Raw genomic sequence first — 16,001 nt, 5'->3', positions numbered from 1 at the left:
TGAAATTCTTGAATCAGGGGGGATTATGGTGTATAATGGGGGACTTCAACAACATCAGAAATCCTTCAGAAAGGTTGGGAGTCTGTCAGAGAAGGATGGAGGACAGCAGTATAAACGAGTTTAATGAGTGGATTGAGCAGCTGGAAGTAGAGGACGTACCATGGGTGGGAAGAAAGTTCACGTGGTTTAGGCCCAATGGAGCTGCCAAGAGCAAACTTGATAGATTCATGGTATCTTCAGATTGGCTAGCCAAATGGCTGGGGAGTTCCCAGCACCCACTAGACAGGAACTTTTCTAATCATTGCCCAGTGTTGCTCAGATCTAAGTCAGTAGATTGGGGCCCAAAGCCATTCAGGATCCTTGATTGTTGGCTGATGGACAATTCGTTCAGGACACTTGTACATGAATGTTGGACATCTCACCAAATAAGGGGTTGGGGAGGTTACGTGCTCAAAGAAAAAATAAAGAGGTTGAAAGCAAGCCTGAAGATATGGAACAAGGACCATTTTGTGGATACTTTTAAGAAATTCAAGAAGATTGAAGAAGAGATGAACAAGTTGGAAGAGAGAACAACCGACAGACACCTTTCTCCTCAGGAAGCCATGACCATGAAACAACTCCAGGAAGAGTTGTGGGTAGCCGCTCAATCTCACGAATCATTGATGAGGTAGAAGGCGAGATCTCGATGGATTAAAGAAGGGGATTGCAACTCCCGCTATTTTCATCTGATGGTAAATGATAGTTGAAGATGCAACTCTCTCAATGGAGTGTGGATTGATTGCTCATGGACTGAAGAACCGGCAAGAGTAAAAGAAGCAGTCAGGCTTTTCTTTTTGCATCGATTCCAAGAATTTGACCATGATAGACCCCGTCTGGATGGAATCAGCTTTCAGAACATTGGCCAACAAGAAAATAGCATGCTAGTGGGGCGCTTCCACGAGGATGAGATTAAACATGCTGTTTGGGAGTGTGGTAGTGAGAAAAGCCCCGGCCCAAACGGACTCAATTTCAAATTCATTAAGAGCTTTTGGCATGTAATCAAACCTGATGTCCTTCATGTTGGACCTTGTGGCCTCAATAACTTAAGAGGGATAGGCTTAGCATGCAGAAGAAGCAACAATCAATTTGATAATGTTCTTCAAATATAAAGACAAGATTGATTGCAACAAAATAAATGAGATAAGGGAAGAGAGAATGCAAACACAGTTTTATACTGGTTCGGCCAAACCCGTGCCTACGTCCAGTACTCAAGCAACCCACTTGAGATTTCCACTATCTTTGTAAAATCCTTTACAAAGTCTGAACCACACAGGGACAACCCATCCCTTGTGTTCAGGAATCCTTACAACAAGAGACCTCGGTCCCTTAATCAATCTCATTGAATAAGAAGAATGAAGAAGAATTCTCTCTTCAAGAGAAGAATATTACAATGAAGTCCATGGATGAACTCTTAATGGATTTGCAAGTGTTTGCCCAAGAGTTTCTTGAGAGAGCATTTGGCAATGAAGTTCTCTTGGAATCTCTCTCATTTTCTTTTGAGAGGATAAGACATTTTGGACCAGCAAAACTCTCTCAAAATTCGTGCCCAAGTCACCTATTTATAGGCCTTTGATGGCCATTCACAAATCTAATGAAAAGATGTGACTGTTGGCAGATTTTCTGAAAACTCTCCACTGGTAATCGATTACAATGTTTGTGTAATCGTTACACAGTTATAATTTGAAGGGTCATGACTTTTGAATTTGAATTTCAGAAGTTTCGTTGCTGGTAATCGATTACAGACATATGGTAATCGATTACATGTTGAAAATTCAAGTTCAAAACCATTTTTAACAGTTATTTCTCAACCCTGTCTTCTGGTAATCGATTACATTGCCTGGTAATCGATTACCAGAGCCTTGAATGACTTGAAAGCACTTTGTTTTAAGGCAAGGTTTGATCTTGAGTTAATCTTTAAGCAAGGCTTTGTTTGTTGAAGCAATCTTGTATTAATCTTGAAGCCATGCTTATCCTTTGAAGCAACTTTGTTTGATTTTTCTTTCGCATCATCAAAATCATGTATACATACATTCACATTCTCCCCCTTTTTGATGATGACAAACATGTGATTTCTTCTCGACACCATCAAAGCTTGCATGATTTACTTTCTCCCCCTTTCTCAAACAAATTCTTCTTGACATCATTAAAATCTTCATGATTTACACTTCAGTTTATGGACGAATTCTATGTAACTGAATCGTTCTCGAAGGGCTGCAATGCCTCTTTCCTAGCTTTAATACCTAAGGTGGCTGATCCACAAGCTCTGGATGAATATAGACCCATATCACTCATTGGTTGTATGTACAAGATAGTGGCTAAGGTATTGGCTAACAGACTGAAGAAGGCTATGCCAATCATCATTTATGAAAGGCAATCAGCATTCATAGGGGTAGACACTTGCTACACAGCATACTGATAGCGAATGAGGTGGTTGAGGAGGCTAAAAGAAGCAAGAAGCCATGCATTGTCTTCAAAGTGGATTATGAGAAGGTGTATGATTCAGTTTGCTGGAAATTTCTTCTCTACATGCTTAGCAGGCTGGGATTCTGCTCCAAATGGATCCAGTGGATCAAGGGGTGTTTAATATTCGCATCTGTCTCAGTACTGATAAATGGCAGTCCCTTGCCTAAGTTTATCCCACAAAGAGGGCTTAGGCAAGGGGACCTACTAGCACCACTTCTTTTCAATATTGTTGTTGAGGCATTAACTGGGCTGGTAAGAGAAGGGGTGAAGAAAAACTTACTCAGGGGTTTCTCAGTGGGCTCAAATAATGTGGATATTAACATCCTTCAATATGCGGATGATACAATATTTTTTGGAGAGGCATCAATGGAGAATATCAAGACAATCAAAGCAATTCTGAGGACCTTTGAGCTTGCATCAAGCCTTAAAATTAACTTTGCTAAAAGTAGTTTTGGTGCAATTGGAATGCCGGATAGGTGGAAGCGCGAGGCAGTTGGTTGTTTGAATTGTAGTTTGTTATCCATTCCGTTTGCTTACCTTTGAATACCTATAGGGGCAAACCCTAGACGGTATCAGATGTGGGATCCTATTCTCAGAAAGTGTGAGAGAAAGCTAGCTAGGTGGAAGCAAAGAAACCTTTCCATGGGGGGAGAGTGACTCTCATACAGTCGATATTAACCTCCATTCCTATTTATTTCTTATCTTTTTTTAGGATTCCCAAGAAGGCATTGGACAAGCTAGTAAGCATTCAACGCAAATTCCTATGGGGTGGAGGATCAGAACAAAACAAGATTGCATAGATCAAATGGGAGACAGTTTGCCTTCCCAAAGATAAAGGGGGCCTAGGCATCAAGGACATAAATTTCTTCAATCTCGCTTTGCTTGACAAATGGAAGTGGGATTTATTTCAGCATGAAGGCAAGCTATGGGCTAGGGTTCTGGAATCCAAATATGGTGGGTGGAGGAGTTTGGACATACCATCTCGTGGTAATAAGGAATCCATATGGTGGAGGGACCTAAAGGTAGCGTTTCAAAATACACAACAGGGACATGACTTCAAGAATAGTCTGATGTGGAGACAAGGTCAAGTTTTGGGAAGATACATGGATAGATGGAGAAGTATCACTAGCAGCAAAGTACCCCAGACTATACTCAATTTCTTGCCAACAAAACCAGATTATTCAGCAGTTAGGAGGATATAATGGTCTAGAGTGGGAGTGGAATTTATCATGGAGGAGGTCACTATTTGATGAGATACCAATGGCTGATAGTTTTCTAAAAGATATTGATAGCAAGCCTATTCAGATGCACAAAAGTGATGACTTGGTGTGGTTGGCAGATCCTAGTGGGTTGTACTCGGCACAAAGTGCCTACATCTTGTTGAGGGGAGAAGCAACACTGGGGATTCAGGACAAGGCATTTGAGGAATTGTGGAAGCTAAAGGTTTCATCCAACATTCTAGTTTTTGCATGGAGATTGTTCAGAGATATATTGCCGACTAAAAGCAATTTGCACAAGAGACAGGTGGAGATCATCGATAGGAGCTGCCCACTATGCAATGGTGTCGAGGAGGATGTGGGACATCTATTTTTTCAGTGTAGTAAAACAATCCCGATTTGGTGGGAATCTTTGTCTTGGTTGAACATTGCAGCACCTCTGCCGCAGAATCCAAGACATTATTTCCTCCAAATTGGATCGATTTCGGTGGATGGGATGAGGGCTACTAGGTGGAAATGTTGGTGGTTGGCCATGACTTGGACTATTTGGCAACATAGGAACAAGTTAATCTTCTCCAATGACCGTTTCAACGGAAATAAATTGATGGACGATGCAACGTTCTTATTGTGGACATGGCCGAGAAACTTCGAGAAGGACTTCTCCATTCATTTTAACCATTGGTCTAGTAATATTAGAGCAAGATTTGTGTATTAGTAGTGGATACAAATGTACTTTAGAGGAGCTAATAATATTGTAACAGTGGCCTGAATTTGTTTCCTTTCTAGATTCAGTAATCTGATTCGGAACCAAATTCACCAGAAACCATCTATTTGTACTTTAGTACCTCTGGTACTCTTTTACATATATATATATATATATATATATATATATATATATATATATCTTTGCTGAGCAAAAAAAAAATGGAGAAGAAACGATTGATGCTGCAGGATTTTCATTTGGATTGACATAGAAAAGGCTCATAGGATCTTGTACTGGATTCAAAGTAGAAGAGTGATTATTTGCATTCAGATTGTTGCAAGGAGGCATTTTTTGAAGACTATGCACAACAGAGTTCCAAAAAGGAGCTCTGATAGTGATAGTGTGATACCATGAAACCATTCAAGAATAAGAAATGGCTAATTCTTTTATTGATCAACACAGCAAAGTGGATACAGAGTTGCTTTGTATAGTAGGTTTATAACAAACAAATAAACCCATGAACCAATAACAAACTAATATATGTGTAATAACGATGTTTAGTAAAAATACCAAGAAAGCTCAAAGCGTTTCAATTACCAGGAATTTAGGACTACAACCCTCGAGATGCCAGCAGCCTCACAAAGTGCTTCCTTCCAAGACATCATAAGGTCCTTATAATCTCTTATGATCACCTCTTCAAAACTTGATACATGTTATGAATTTCATAAACATGATTTCTAGAGAAAAAGTTCAATAGAAATGAAAGCAGAAAGTTTCTAAATTACCCGAAACTTAAGAGTAAATCCCATGAGATGCCACAATGCTCACAAAGTGCCTCCCTCCAATGCTTAATGAGGAGGCTTATCTCATAGGCAAGCTTCATTTCCCCTCTTCATACATGATATGAATTTCATAAATATTATTTTTAGAAACAATGTTCAGTAAAAATCTAAAGGCTTTATATATATTTTTTATCTCTAATAAATACCAAATTTTTGTCTTTCCTCCCTACTAAATTTTTACTTAACATTGAATTCCTGATAAAGCACTTTTATTTTTTGTCCTTGATATCTTGTTTTAATCCCTGATAAATTAGCGAATTCTGTTTGCTCCCTAATAAATTAGCGAATTTTATTTTAATTCACTAATAACAAATAGAAAAAATTTCTCAAGGAATACAAAATTCATTAATTTATCAGGGACTTAAAACTAAGTGCCAAGAACCAAAAATAAAATAGTTGTTTTACTATGGAATTAACACAAAACGAAAAATTTATTAGGGATCATACACGAAATTTGAATATTTATTATGAATAAAAAAAAATATTAAGCTAAATCTAAAAACAGAAATTGTCTCAATTACTTGGAATTTAGGTGTGCACCCCCCAAGATGCTAACAGCCTCGCAAAGTGCCTTACTCCAATTCACCACAAGCAGTTCTATTTTATCAACCATCACAGTTTCTCTACTTGATACATGTTTTGAATTTCATGAAAGTTAGTATTTTCGGAGACCATTCAGTAAAAATCTTAAAGCAGGAGGTGTCTCAACTACCTGTAGTATAAGTCTGCACCATCGAAACCAACAGCCTCACAAAGAGCCTCACACAGTGTTTCCCTCCAATGCTTCACAAGGAGATCTGTTAACTTTTCAGTAATCAAGCTTCCTCTCCTTCATACATGTTATAAATTTCATAAATGTTATTTTTAGGTATGATTTAATTTCTTATTTTGTCCTTATAGATGCAAAAACTGTACATTTTAGTCTCTACTTGAAATCATCCCATTTTAGTCCTTACACATGTAATTTTTAATCCTTTGGCATTGACTAAAATGGATTAAAAATGGTATGTACAACGACTAGAATGTGATGTTTTTAAGTATAAAAGCTAAAAGGTAATGTTTTTATAACTATACTCACCAAATGAGGAATTAAATCTTGAGACAATGTTCAGTAAAAAATATTTGAGTCTAAATACCACGAGATGCGAATGGCAACAAAAAGTCCTTCCCTCCAACGCTCCACAAAGTAGTCTATTTTATTAGCAATGTCCATTTTTCTTCGTCATACATGTCATGAATTTCATAAATGTTATTTTCAGAGACAATGTTCAATAAAAATCTGAAAGCATAAAGTGTCTCAATTACCCGAATTCTGAGACTGAACCGGGGGAGATGCCAGCAGCCTCACGAAGTGCCTCCCTCCAATGCTGCGCGAGGAGATCTATCTTATCCAAAATCTCACTTCGACCACTTCATACATGTACATGTTATGAATTTCATAAACTAAAATTCCAGAGACAATGTTCAGTAAAAATACGAGAAAGCTGGAAGTGTTTTTATTACTTGCAATTTCGGACTACAGAAAGCCCTGAGATGCCAGCGGCCTCAGCAAGCGTCTTCCACCATCGTTGTAGCTTTTCCTCTTCCTCTTCCTCTTCCACTTTTAAAAGTCTGTTCTCAAGGTTTCGAAATGCTTTTCCAAAGTGGCCTGTTTGATGACGTACTTCAGAGGGATCTACATCATAGAACACTGGCACTACCACTTGCCCTGTTGTTCTGTGACACTCCATTATGTTCTCCAACTCTTTCAAACACCACCGCGACTCTGCATAATTTCTAGAGAAAACAACAACAGAAACTCGAGACTCTTCGATTGCTAACTGCAGCGAGGGTGAAATTTTATTTCCCCTTGGAAGTGTCTCATCATCCTTGAAAACAAAGATTCCCGCGTTGCGAAGAGCGGTATAGAGATGTGAAGTGAAAGAAGCACGCGTGTCTTCCCCTCTGAAACTCAAAAACACGTCATAGTTTCTGTTGTCCTCCTGATACCGTTCATGCAGAAAGTCCATCTCCATCTCAATCTGATCATCATGGATATCGTAGTCGTCGTAACCGTAGGCAGAAGACATGGAAGAGATGAAAGGATATTATTGTATAAGAAGAATGGAGCTTCAGACAAATGTTATGGGGCATAAATAGCCATTCTAACTGGGGATGTCAACCGGACCGCACCCAACTAACCCCCTGTCGGTGGGAGATTTTTTTACCATATTCCCATCCTCCGTGGGTTAAAAAAAATATTAATTTTAAATTCTAATTTAAATAAATTTAAAAAATCTCACCAACAATTTAAAACATTAATTTTATATTTTAATGCAAATAAAGTATAAAAATATTTTAATATTTAGAATATTAAATAACAATTATTGTAAAAATAATTATGTAATTTTCTCATCACATAATCCTCCTACTCGATGGAATGTAATTGTCGTTCCCATTCCCATTATGTTCACCGGAAATCATTTATTTCCGTCCTCGTGAAAAAAAAAAAAAAAAAAAAAGCTCCCTCGGTGGAACTCCATACTATACAATTCCCGCAATGATCCGGGTTGTGGTTTCAAATTGATATCCCTAATTTTAACCATACATTTAAAGTCCCCACCACTGCTGAATATGGAAAAAGACATTGCCCAAGACCTTTGAGTCAACTTATGAGTTCTAACCATGAGATAGGCGGTTCACCCGTAGACTTATAATTTTAGAAAAGGAAATGTTAATTTTACCCTCATTGATAGTCATTGGGTATACAAATAAATAATCGGATGGTCGAGATTTGAGAGGAGCAACTAAGATATTAATTTGGATAAATAGTCATTTTTGTCCATCAACATGTGATTCGTTACAAATGCATCCCTGAAAAATGAAAATACAAAATTTAGTCTCAGAAAATGTAAAAAGTGCGATAAATATGTCATGCCGTTAACTTTTGTCAGTCATCATTAATAAAATAGTCTACGTAACAGGAGGGACAAATTTGTCACTAAAATGATTGCTAGCGTAGATTGTCAACATAGGGCATATTTGTCATAATATTTTTTTTACTTTTCATCTTCTCACTCTGTCAACAAATATATCCCTGAAAGATAAAAATACAAAAATTAGTCCCCAAAAGTATAAGAAGTGTGAAAAATATATCTGAACGTTAATAATGAATTGTATAGGAGAGAAGCTATGGAAAAAGGATTAAAAGACAGTAAAATATAGCTTAAGATTTGAATTTTTATACTTTGATTATCTATCTATTTATCCATCTATCAAATTGTTAATTAGTTTTTTAATTAATCAATATAACTACTTATTTTCCAAAATAAAATAAAATTCTTTAGTTTTATGATATAAAAAATTGAGTTACCATTTAAAAAAATGAAAGTCTTTTATTTCTTGGATTTTTTTTTCAATTAATTATTAATCTTTATTACTGCGAAAGTATGTCCAATGGAATACAAGATTGTTGCAGCCCCTAAATCAACAAGAGATACAACTCTACGTCCCAAAGGTAAAGAATAAACATTTGTATTAGTTTTTTTTTGTTTTTCTGTAAAGTTAACTGCTATATTAGTTTGAGCGTTTTATTTAAATTTATTTGGGTTCTTTATTTGTTAGTAACTATTTTCATTTTATTTATATTATGTATAATAAGTATTGTCTCAAATGGAAGTATATAAAGTTTATCCAAGAAATTCTTTCATATTTGAGGTGGGTGTATATATATATATATATATATATATATATATATATATATATATATATATATATATATATATATATATATATATATATATATATATATATATATATATATATATATATATATATATATATATATATATATATATATATATTATTGATTAAGAAAAAAGACTTATAATTTCACTTTAATTTTATCTAGTTTAAATTTTGTGGGATTTTAGTTGATTAAATTCTTTTTTAAAATAAATTTGGTCTCATGGTCGGTTGTGTTTTTTCTACTCAAATTACATTTTCATCTTTCAGGGACGCATTTGTCAGTGCATTGAGAAGACGAAAAGTCAAAAAAATATTATGACAAATATGTTTTTACGCTAAGAATCATTTCAGTGATAAATTTGTTCATCCGCGGAGTGACAGGTGAAAGTTAATGGTAGGACATATCTGTCGCACTTTTTACACTTTCACGGACTAATTTTGTATTTTTATCTTTCAATGATGCATTTGTTAGTGAATTACATATTGAAAGATAAAAATAACTATTTATCCTATTAATTTTATACATAAAAAATGGTTATAAAATATTGTGAATATACCATATTAACCCTTTGGGTGTCGAATGCCCACTCCCAAATTCAACAGTAAACTTAGATTCATAGGCGTGTAAAAAATGAACGCATTTCATCCCACCCCACCATCCAGGGATTCAACCGAAACTGGGAAGTGCTCAAAGAAAAAATAAAATCTGCTCATACAAAAATTCCACATTAACCAAACTTCAATTCCTCAACTGAACAAAAATTCCACATTAACCAAACTTCAATTCCTCAACTGAACAAAAATTCCACCGCAACCGCGTCGAGACTCTGGATTTGCAGATCTGTCGTTTTATTTGAGTGACAAAAATTCCACATTGTAGTCAATGTTTTAATACTATTAACTATTTATTACAGACTTTTATATTTTTCTAAAGAAATCCGTGTACCTAATAGCATTTAAATTTATGCAAGAAAAAAAAAGGACTACTTTCTAATGACAAATACTTTTTTGCGAATGACATAAATTAAATGTGGTTGTTCCTCACACCCCGTTTTCCATTTAGACTTTGCATTTTTAACTTTTTTTAGCTTTTGTCCTTAATTAATTTGGCTATCACGGTTACTTTCTAAGCGTTATTTTTTCCTTTTTTGGAATTATCATTGTTATAATATTGGTTAAGAATCATGTATTAGATGGAATTGGTTTTAAGTATCCACTAGTTAGTAAAGCATAACTGTGCACAGTTATAAATATATACGAAGATTGGTACTCTTTGCACTTTTAACAGAGACTATAAACGTAGCTCAGGAAATTGTGCGTACTCTTATATTTTTCCATGAAAGCATTTTAGAAGTTGTTCAACCCTACAAAATTACGTTCTACCCAAGAGCATTCCACACGTCCAAAACTAGTCAATTAATTATTTCAATTGAGCAGTTGCCGTGAATTGTCAGGTTTAGAGACTTGTAACTTCTAAAGGTCTTGCCCCATCGAATGGGATAGAAAAGAACTCTCAGGAGTTGATTAATAAGTCTCATTTTCTTTTGACTAACAATTAATGAATACCGGAAACCTAGCAGATTTCAAGACTTTTGAATGATTTGCCCTTCTTACAAATTAAAAAAAAAAAAACTAAAAAGTTGAAAATTTGAAAGAAATGTCTTTTGAACAGTTACGTGATTTTTGCAATGTATGGAAAACCGGAAGCATGGAATTACTAGTTTTGCATAGAATAATGACTGTGGTAACAATATAGGTCTGACCCAAAATGCTCATAAATCATAAAGATTTTTGTTTTTGGTAGTGTGAAAGCAGCAAAATAGAAACTTGAAGAATTCGATGCTCCCGGTTTTTCTTGAACAAAATTAAGGACGTAAACATGTTGATTTTATATTTTTCAATTTTTTTAATGAAATCTCATTATAAGTCAATTATTGAAAATGACTTATATATAGAAAACACTACAAAATCTACTTAAACAATATCTTACAAATCATTATGACACAATCAAAATTACTATCACCATATCCATTAAGTATTAGACAATTCTCTAATAAGATGAAAACTATAAAATTGTTTGTTTAATTAATTAAAAAGAACTCACAATAAAAAAATGGATTATATATCTTATTTTTAAATATTTATTTGTTAATTGAATCATTTAGTAAAAATTAATCTTTTATAATAATAAATTATCTTCAAAGAATAAGTACAATTTTCACAATTAATATAAGAAAAAATAAAATTTGAATAAAAATAAAATATAGTGAAATAGTTGCTGTAAATTAGATTTTCTAGAAGCCTGGAAACGTTGTATTGGTGTTTTTGGTTATGGATGATTGATCAATGATAGTTTCAGAAAGTGAATTAAAGGTTTTATTGAAATATTTGAATTATGTTGAACCAATGTAAATATAGAGGGTGAATATAAAGGAATTCTAATTTATTACTACTATTACTATCAACTAAAAATTCTTTTGGAAATTATAAACATGATTTTTTTTGCTGATTTTTTTTCCAATTTTTTTTTATTTCATGGGTTTTTTCATGGGTCAGCTCAATAGTTTATTTGAATTAAAAACTTAACTGCTTCATTGATTTTATAGTTTAACAAGACAGTTTGGTCTGATTTTCGTAACAGTGATAGGAAGCTTCAAAATTTGTGCAGTCAATTTCAATGTTTTCATATGTTGTATGAAAACAATTGGGTTTTTTTTTCATCAAGGTGGATAAGTTAACTAATATGAAAGAAGGAAGTGATTAACTTTTAACTTCACAAGACAGAAAAATAAAATCAGAAATATTTAATGATAAAATTCTTGAACAAGAGAGACAAGAAATAAAAAGCTTTCAATAGGATGGAAGGTAATTATGCATATATAACAGGACTTTAGGTATTGGGCTGGCCACCAGCCCACTATCATTATACGACTACATCATAGATGTTGATGGGCCTTAAGACAATTGATCAAAGTCAATTTCTTGGCTTTTGCTTCCTATACCTCCCAGTTTGTTTCTTGCACCTCCCAATTTTTCAAAATGGGCATAGTAACCTTGTCTTTCTCACTTGTCCATAGCTTGATTTCCTCGTTTCTCCATGCCTGAAACATTGTCTTCTTCACTTGTTCATTCCGAGTAAGCATTTTTGTTGCTCAAGTTCACTTGCACAGGTGAGTTGTTAATTGTCTTGTTTATACTTTTTGTGTTAGTTTATTATAATCAGAATAACTTATCCGGAAATGTTTTTTGGAAAATGAAGTTTTAGGATAGGTTTGGATCAACAAATATGGAATTAAAACCGTAAAAATAACATAAAACTATAAAATGAGGTTATACAAATCTGGATCAATGAATCCATAATGGAGTAATAATAGACCGGATCAAATAATCCAAAAATATAAAATATTTTCAGATTTGATAATCCAAATTTGTTCTTATGCGTATGAATTTATTGCTCCAGAAATTATTTTTATTTTTTAATTAATTTAGATCAATCAATCCAGAATTGTGCAACAACAATTCCAAATTGTTTGATCTTAATTGAGTTTTTGTCTTTCCCGGATCAACTAATCTGAAACTTCAAAACAACAATTATGGATTGCCTGATCCAAAAATTATATTATATTCTAGATTAGGGAATTTGAAATTGTTGTTTTTAAGTTCCAAATTAGCCAATCCGATGTATTTTTTTTTCATTTGTTGATTGTCTTATTTGGAAGGTTGGTTTCAGGTAATTATATGAATTTTAGTTATTAATTATAAATTGTTTCAAATATGTTGGATAATTTTTGTTAATTAACTTACTTTTGTTGCTTTTGAAAGGTTTATATGGAAGACGATTATGTGAGGAAGATGTCAAATGAAGTGGATATGGAAGTTGACATGTATGTTGACATTAGAATAGACGAAGCTATTCATAAACATTATGGACAAGAGACTGGAAAAATTGTTGATTGTAGCAAAGCATTCATAACTACAAAGGTAATTATTTTGTGTTTTTTTTTTGTTTGTAATACCTTGAAAATATTGTACATTAACATATTGATGTTGTATGTTTTGTATATAGTTTTTTGCTACTCAAGATGAATTATTGAAATGGGTTCGGGATGTTGCATTTGAAATAGGTTTTGTTGTTGTCATTTTGAGGTCATATACATAAAAAAGGCAACATGGACAGAAGACATTTGTTGTGTTAGGCGATGAAAGGGGTGAAAAGTATAGGCAATAAACAAAAAACTTACAAATCACAATAAGTGAAACTAGAAAGTGTGAGTGTTCTTTTAGGCTGAGAGGTAGACCACTGATGGATTACGAAGGATGGATGTTGAAATTAATTTGCGAGATGCATAATCATGATTTATTTGAGTCATTGGTTAGTCATCTATATGTTGACTAACTAAATAATGAAGATAAGACGATGTTTACTAATATCACAAAGAGTATGGTAAAGCCCAAAAATATCTTGTTGACATTCAAAGAGCACAATGAAAGAAATGTGACTACAATAAAACAAGTATATAATGCAAGGATTGTGTATCGTTCGTCTAAAAGAGGCTTTAGAACGGAAATGTAGCATTTGATGAACTTACTTGAACGAGATATGTATATTCATTGACATATAATGAATGATACATCAAAAGTTGTGTGAGATATTTTTTGGACACATCTTGATGCTATGAAAATGATTAATCCATTTAACATAGTGTTCTTGATGGACAATACCAAGAAAACTAATAGATATATACTATCATTACTTGAGGTTGTTGGTGTGACTCATATTGAAATGAAATTTTCTACAACTTTTGTATATATGGAGGTTGAACGAAAGGATAACTTTGTTTGGGCACTTTAGAAGCTCAAAGGGCTTTTTTTTAGAGTTGATCAATGCAGTAGAAAATTTAGCCGTGATGAATGCAGTGAAATATGTATTTCCTGAAACTTGTAGTTTGTTGTGCCAATTTCACATTGACAAAAATGTGAAAGTCAAATGCAAGACTTATGTTGCTTTACTCAATCTGAGTATGAGGGGCATGCCAAGATGTTTGACATTGTATGTTCACCATAGGAGTACTTTGTCGAGTATGTGAAGAATACATGGTTGATCCCTCACAAGGAATGTTTTGTAAAAGCATGGACAAGTAAAGTTATGCACTTAGGAAACATAACAAGCAACAAGTATTTTATGTAATTAACTTATTTTGACAAAGTGTAATATATTGAAACTAATATCAAGTTTGTTGATTAACAGGATTGATTGTGTGCATTGGAGCTTAAAGAGGTTAATTTAGAATAGCATGAGGGACTTGTGTAAATGTTGGGATTCCAAGAACAACTTGATTACATTGCAGCATACAAAAATTAAAGCCTCATTTGAGAAGAGTATTCAATTTATGGGTCATAATCATAATGTAACATTGTATAAGAAATTGCATGGATTTGTTCAAGGTATGATCTTAATCATATTAAAGAGGAATTGGATCGAGAAAAGTTTGTTTGTGTTAACAACATTCATTGTAGATGCATCACAAAATATACACAAGGTCTCTCTTGTGCATGTGAACTAGTTAGGTATAGCATGGGTAGCATACCACTTGATGCAATTAATGTTTTTTGGAGTAGATTAAGCTTTGCATATATAGGTTCAAACGAGCCATATGCAGATATGTCTGTGCAACAAGAGTTTGATGTTATATTAAAACACTTTGTAGAGGTGGACATAGCTAGGAAAGTTATTATAACAAGAAAACTTAATGAAATAGCATACCTTAACATGACTTCCATGTGACCACTATTTTATAAGGTAAAAACTAAGGGATCACAAAAAGAGTATGCAAGTAAATTGGAAAGGTCAACTAAAGGTGATCCTTCAGTATGTGAATGACAACTCATCGAGTTGAAAGTCATCCAAGACATTGGGTCAAAAAGTGAAGTTGGCAAAGATTAACAAAATATTTGTGGATATTGTGCAGTTGCTTCCTTTACCCATATATTTTGGACATTGTTGATGTAAAGGATGATGACCATTGTGGATATCGTGCAATTGATGCCTTACTAGATATTGGTGAAGACACTTGGCTAGTAACACCATGAAATATCGCTAATTATAAATCGATGTGTAATTGTAATTATCATCTTATTTGATTATATGATTGACTTGAATGAGTTGAGGTATTGTGTGAATTACTCATGTGTGATTTGCTTAATGTGGATGTTGAGTTATGTTGAATTTTATTGACCTAAGTTAAAGTTATGAGATTTCAAATTTCACTTAGACATATCCTGTTAAAACCACGATCCTAGATTTGTTAACCGTTGGATCATCTTCAAATTTTGACTATAGGTTCCCAACATATGCCCTACAATCTAACCATTAGGATTTTCCAAATAACAAGTTTTGACCTCTCGCATAGTGCAAGAAGCGCTCTAAGCACAATTCCAACCCAAGAAGGAGTTAGGCTTAGCGCAAGAGGAATTGTGCTCAACGCAAATTCTCGCGCTCAATGCAAATCCCAATCCGAGAGGAATTGCGCTAAGTGCAACAAGTCGCACTTAGCGCCAAAAGTGGACTCCTCGTCTCGCTAAGCGAGATCTGCAAATTATAAATACGTTCTTTAGCGTGAAAAACACAATTTTTCACTATCCTCCTCTCCAAACATCCACCCAAACCCTAAAACCTTCTTCTCCACCCCCCTACGACCATCCGCCGTTGCTTGCCGTCAAACCACCACACCAAAAGGAACATTTTAATAGGAGTGAAATCCTCATAATCCACCTACAATGATTCGGTGGAAAACAATCCCTCAAATCCTTTCTTTCATAGCTTGCCTGAGGTAATCTTGACTTCTAAGCCTTTCTCCTAGTTAGTTTGAGCTTCTCTTAGTATCTTTTGTGTTTTGGATACTATAATAGGGTGTTTTTACAGTTCCTTTGAAAAACCCTTGAAAATGAGACTTTGTAAAAGTTATCTTTATATAAAATTGAGGTTATTTTTGTGATCTGCATTGAACCCTG

The 16,001-nt window shown here is 34.1% G+C and overlaps 1 pseudogene; it reads right to left on the bottom strand.

Moving 5' to 3' along the window:
- LOC100802386 (disease resistance protein RUN1-like) overlaps positions 1-7,371 on the bottom strand; it is a 28,073-nt pseudogene extending 20,702 nt beyond the window's left edge.
- Positions 7,372-16,001: the final 8,630 nt, after the last annotated feature.

This window comes from Glycine max, chromosome 3, assembly GCF_000004515.6.
Source record: "Glycine max cultivar Williams 82 chromosome 3, Glycine_max_v4.0, whole genome shotgun sequence".
NCBI classification, from domain to species: domain Eukaryota; kingdom Viridiplantae; phylum Streptophyta; class Magnoliopsida; order Fabales; family Fabaceae; genus Glycine; species Glycine max.
This window is presented reverse-complemented; position numbering and strand designations above follow the sequence as displayed.